The 6467-nt window shown below is 42.3% G+C and overlaps 1 pseudogene; it reads right to left on the bottom strand.

The window, feature by feature from the left end:
• Positions 1-3154: 3154 nt before the first annotated feature.
• On the bottom strand, positions 3155-3879 carry LOC143599849 (PRA1 family protein F3 pseudogene; annotated as a pseudogene).
• Positions 3880-6467: the final 2588 nt, after the last annotated feature.

A 6467-nucleotide genomic window follows, 5' to 3' on the forward strand; every position in this document is an offset into this window, starting at 1 on the left:
TCTACCCAAGATCATATTATGGCATGAAGTGGTGGGCAAGACCAAGAAGTTGACAATTTCAGCTCGCTTGTGTTTCTCATCCCCCATAGTTAGTTCAAATTGTACCTGACCTAGGGGGTGAATAATTTTGTTTGAGACACCCGAGATTGGTGCATTCACAATTTCGAGCCTTGCTTGGTCTGCTGGATCCAACTTCCTGAAACATTGCTCATACATGATATCTGATTCACTGCCGGTGTCCACCATGACTTTTGACACCTCATAATGAGCGATGTGTGCAGTGATGACTAGAGGACTGCTGATAGACGGGCCTCCTCTGATTCTTGGGAAGATTACTTGTTGCTCGCGCCAATCCCCTTGGACTTGCGCGCTTCTCTTCCTCGATCTTTTCCCTTGCCTTCCTCCTTCAGCTACACAGATTCTTTTGAACTTTTTACTGGCTGGGGCTCCGTCTGGTTGTTCATTCTCTGGTCTTGGATTTTTTACCAGGTGAGCCAACTTGCCTGATTTTACATCTTTTTCGATCGCATCCTTCAAATGGTGGCATGCATCGGTGTTGTGCCCTGTGGATTTGTGAAACTCACAATACTTGTCACTGTTTGATGGTCCCTTATGGAGTAATGGCCTGGGGCTTTTAAACTGGACATTCTCTGTGTTTAACACTTGCGAAGGAGTTTTGGTGAGGGGGGTCCATATTCTTGGTAGAGGTCTGTTAGGCTCTCTGGCGCCTTCCTTCCTGTCCCCCTCTCCGCGATTAAGCATGTCTTTTTGGGGCTGGGGTGAACTTTGTTGCGCTTGCTTTTCTGCGGGAGAATAATTGGTTTGTTGCAACCTGGACCATACGGAGTTTTGTTTGCCCCTCCTTTCATTGTTGCGTGGTGTTTCTGTTTGATGCCCTCTATCTCTTGCTCTGTCTTGGGCAATTTGTTTTTCATTTCGCGCGAAGACTCGCGATGCTTCCATAAGCTTAGCCCAAGTGGTTGGCATGCCATCTCTGCTCACGAGAGCTCTGCGGAGTTGATCACTGCGCGCACCTTGTATAAAGGCCACGCGCAAGAGTGTTCAGTGATACCTCCAATTGCAAGAGATTCCTGATTGAAACGAGTTATGTAGTCTTCAATGGTTTCATCATTCCTGCGCACGCAGTGCATGATGTCATCGGGGTCGCGCGTGTGTCTGCGCTGCTGTACAAAGTGAGCCTGGAACTTTTCCAATAGCTCTTCGAACCCATCGATTTGTCCTGTCGGCAAGCTTTCGAGCCAGACACGCGTTGCGCCCGTGAGGCAGCGAGCAAACATGTGACACCATGTTGGCATTGTCCAGCTTTCTAGGTTTCCAGTGTTGTAAAAACCTTGTAAGAAATCGTCTGGATCTGTTGTGCCATCGTACTTGCCTAAACCACTTGGCATCTTAGTTTTGTGTTGAATGGGAGCCTTCGCGATGTGCTCAGTGAATTTTGAATGTTTTACCAAGATGGCTGGCCTATATGGTGTGGTTACGTCCACTTGCTCTTTCGCTTGTGGGTTGTATGGTGTGTATAGATCCATATCGGCTTTGGCTCCAGGCGCTATGTTCATGTGCGCGCGGAGCTGTGACCCTCCTGCATGAGTATCTCGCGTCTTCCTAATGCTGTGCACCTCTTCCTCATCACTAATATCAGCGTGTTCGGTGTGAACAGAGTGACCATCTTCCGGCGCGCGCGCCTTTTTTGTTGTTCCTTGAATGGTTTGTTTATCAAATGCGAGCCTTTGTGTCAAGTCGGCTAACTTTTTGTGTTTTACCAGTTCATTGTATTTGTCCATTAAACGTCGTTGTTCGTTTATGAGCCATTCTTTAGGGTCATTGGTTTTAACTTCCTGACCCATTGGTCCTTTTTGTTTTGCACCAGTCAGATTTTGGAACGTGAGATCGTCTGGAGGAGTTTCAGTCTGGCTATGAGGTGTTGTGATGAAGGGATGGTTACTGGTGGTGCGCGCAGTATCACGCGGCGCCCTCAGAAACTGATGTCCCTCATTAACATCCTCAAGCTCATTATCCTCCAGAACTTGATCGCTGTTTCGAACACCGGAAACCATGGTGAAGATTTTCAGAGAGAAAATTGGTGAAATAGTGGTTTTGTTGCCGTTGTCCCACGGATGGCGCCAATGAAGAAGCGTGGATCGACTTACTTATATACGATCAACGTTCCTCGGGTATGAGTGTGCTGTATCACCGATGGTTTTCCGGAATATGAGTTCTTCTACCTACAAAATGAGCAGCACCGTGAACTTACCCCTCAGAAAGGGACAGAGGGGTCCTCTTTGGGGTAACCCTCCGGCGTGAGAATAAGATATTGTAGGAGAAGATGATAAGAATGTGAAAGTGAGTAAGAACTTAGAATATATTTTCTTGCTTACCTCCCACTGTGGAGGTGGTGTGGTATTTATAGTATTAGGGTTTCCAATGATTGGGCTCAGACCCAATTAGGGCCTTTTTGGCCTCCTCCTATTGCTTCGCGCCACGTGTCCTTAGGACACCTGATGCTTTTTCATTGGTTATTCTCTGACCAAGGTATTTCACCTGACCCATGTGCAATCACGTGGTAGCACATGGGCTTTGCTGAGTTGTCCACCCTTCATTGGCAGCTGTCAATATCAGCATATTCTTTATTCCTTAAAGGATACCTTCTGGAAGGTTGTCTGATGAGCACAATAATGGTTGTCCTTATCTTGATTTGGATAAGGACGTGGTTGATTGTGTGCATGTGTGATATGCGCCTATCCTGGGGATGCGCGAGGTCTTCTCTTTATTCTCACGCGCAGATGTTTCATGCGCAGATGTGATATGCGTGAGCATGTGATATGCGCAAGCATATGTAATATGCGTGAGCATATGTGAGATGCGCCACGCGCAGATGCGCCACGCGCAGATGTGATATGCGTGAGCATATGTGATGCGTGAGCATATGTGATGCGTGAGCATATGTGATGCGTGAGCATATGTGATGCGTGAGCATATATGATATGCGTGAGCATATGTGATGCGTGAGCATATATGATATGCGTGAGCATATGTGATGCGTGAGCATATGATATGCGTGAGCATATGTGATATGCGCCACGCGCATAGGTTTTGGCTTTGCGTCTTCATGACATCCTGATTTCAAGCCTCTTGTCTATATCTTGTGGGTTGACCCGCCCCGCTCGATGTTAAGGCGGGTGCATACCTCTTCGTGCACCATCACCGCCGCCACTCCAACCAAAACCGAAACCAATATATTCATCGTGGCACCAGTCAGCAACAGCAAAACAATAGTAACAACGGATAACACCGCTATACCCACGCGATCATCGACCGTGTAGTGAAATATCACCAGTGGCTCGTCACGGAGGAAGTAGAGGAACAGCCATGCAGCCATTAGCACCACGAACACGATCAAAGAGATCGGGTGCCATAACAAGCTTAAGAATAAGGTTATGAGTACGATTATGACGTAGTTCTTTTGGAAGTATTGGAAGTTGGTTTTGATACGTGAAATGGTGTCCGTGGATGAATGTGGGAGGTTAAATGAGTGTAGATCGAACATTTGTTTCCATGGCCTTCGTTCGCCCAGGCCGGTTTTTTTGCGTTCGGTTGCACGGGATAGGAATTCGACTTTTGAGGTACCGCCAGCTCCATCGTCGGAGGATGTTGGAATGGTGCCATATGTCGACATAGGTTACGAGTTAAGAGTATTGATGAGAGGAAGATGTTTAAAGGAGACGAAGAGGAAAGGCAGGACTATATTATCAGTATATAAATGAGGGTGGGTTCAAGCATTAAGGAGATATTTTTTTTTTTAGGAAAAATGGGTCTATAATTGTTAAATTTCTAAAGGTGTGTAAACAACTTGAACTTGAGCTTGACCTGATTTAAGAGTGAGCTCAATCCTTGTTTGTTTTGACTTTAATTTCTAAAACTCAAGTTCAGTTTGTGAGTACGTTTTGAAGGTCTAGCCCGGTGGGCGATTGACTAGCTAGTTTAGTATTTTTATTTATATATTTTTATCATAGTTTATGTTAGATAAATTATGATGAAAAATTTTTATATAAATAATACATTCGTTTGAGTTATTCTAGAGCTCATCTGTTAAAAGAGCTCGAGTACATGCTCGGGCTTAACTGCATTTAAGCTTAGATCGATTCGAGTTCTTGACAAGCTAGTTCCAAGTATTTTAGGAGCAGTATGGGTACTCAACTTCGATGATTATTATGATTTTGTATAAATTAATGGTCATTGTAACTTTGTATAAAAATCAGGCTAAAGGTTCTTGTTTATGTCAAAATATTATGTTATATCATTGCAGTTTACAAAAGATTGAGTTTTGTAATTTAAAGCATTATATTGAACACTAGTTACAATAAATTAATATTAAAGAGCTTTGGGCGATCAGTATTGGCCAATGTTTTCATAACCGGATCGGACGTCGAACCGGACACCTTACTGGTTCATTGGTTGGACCGGTCGGACCGGGCTGAAGAACCAGATTTTATATTATATCAGTTTGAGTTTGATAGCCATGGAATCGATTTACGTTAGTGTTTGTTAAGCCCAGTGTTGCAAAAATCCCGACTAGTCACCGATTAATCCCCGATTAATCGCTAGTCCCCACTTCACTGATTAATTTTGGGCTAGTCGGCCAATTAATCGGTTAACGGTCAAATCCGGCCAAAATCGACGATTTTCGGCGAGATTCCGATCAAAATCAATGGTTTCCGGCGAGATTCCGACCCAAATCAACTATATTCGCGAGATTGCAGCAAAAACTAGTGGTTTCCAGCGAGATTCCAGCCAATTTCCGGCCAAAATATGTTTGTGTATGTATAAAACTGAAAATTACATATAAAAATGTGTATGTGTATGTATAAAACTGAAAAATATACATTAACGTCCGATCCGATTAATCCCGATTAATCTCGACTAATCCCGATTAATCGCTAGTCCCCACTCCACCGCCGACCACCGACTAGCGATTTTTACAACACTAATTAAGCCCATAATTCTGCCTTAATATGTTATCAGCCCAAAAGTTAGCCCACCTTAATAAAAACCCTAACTATTATTCATTCAAGCAACCATCTCTTTCAACCAAGCAACGATAAACAGGGACAAGCATTTCAATCAAGCAATCATCTCTTGCAATCAACTATGTTCATCTCAGAATCTGCTTAACCTTTGAATCTGGATCCCACCATATCACGTGCAGATCCGTCACGTCTTGTCATTTTCCATTCTAGATCCGGCAGATACAACCTTTGCACCGTTGAATTCTTGTTAAATCCAGTCTAATCGCCGATTCCGATTCACGGTTCAACCGCACAACCGTTCTTGACCGGCCGGTTTTTCCAATAGCGAGTCAAATATGCAGAACCGGACCGTTGACACCATCGAATCCCGATCCAACCGGTTCGGCCGGCCGGTCCGGTCCGGTCGTGAAAACACTGGTATTGGCATCCCCCTCTATCCTAAGGGGTGATGGTTAGATCCAAACAGTAAGGTATTAGATAGATTTAATAGATAATAGTTTTAAGAGCCCTTTAAAAAACATATCAAAACAATTTTCAACTACTATGTCTCTTAATACATATTATTGTATCTATATATACGTGTTCATGTGTTTATGAATTTGCGTAATTTCATTAGTAATACTTGCGCCTATACATTCGCACGTTGATACTATCTTTGTGTCTAATTGAATAGGCATATTTGTGCGTATACATTCACACTTATTTAAAGAACTTATTCTCTACACGATGTCTTAATATTTTGCTATACGTTTTACAAAAATGAGAAATATATTCTTATTGGCATCTAAAGTAACGATATATTTGAATACCAACACGATTTTGATTCAGGATATTTTTGTGGTCACAATAATGAACTTTTCTTATATTTTAGTTGAGATTTTTGCATTCGATATAGATGTCACTAATCTAGGATATGTTTGGATTTGGTTATTCTGCTGGCTTAGTAATTGGATATATAGCTTTGTTGGCTTAAACTAATAGATTAGTTTCCCTACCTTTATTAAGTTTTTTTCACCGGACATTTTGTTGAGGGCTTAAGCTTATTTATGGCTACCTTACCAAAATTATTGTTTTACCCTCTTTTAACCTTAAAATCTCTTCACCAAGTCAAATCATCCATTTTAAATCGCCGAACCAAATCTATGATCTCGCTGCCATTGGTGTCCTTCCATCGTTCAATGGTAAGTTATTGATCAATGTTCTTGACCAAACTTACTTATCTCATCGATTTTCTATGTTAATTATCGTATTTTCTATTCTATAATTAGTTTTCCTTAACTTTGGTCATTTGATATAAGGTTGTGCAGCATTTTGTATTTTGTGTTTGCATGTGATCAAGGTTTGTGCGAGTCAATCTTTTCTCATATAAACTATAACGTTTGTATATGTTCTTTTTGATCATTTTATCATGACTAAGAGTCA

The sequence above is a fragment of the Bidens hawaiensis genome, unplaced genomic scaffold, assembly GCF_021521415.1.
Source record: "Bidens hawaiensis isolate Kalapana, Puna unplaced genomic scaffold, B.hawaiensis_p1.1 tig00052990_1, whole genome shotgun sequence".
Lineage (NCBI taxonomy): Eukaryota > Viridiplantae > Streptophyta > Magnoliopsida > Asterales > Asteraceae > Bidens > Bidens hawaiensis.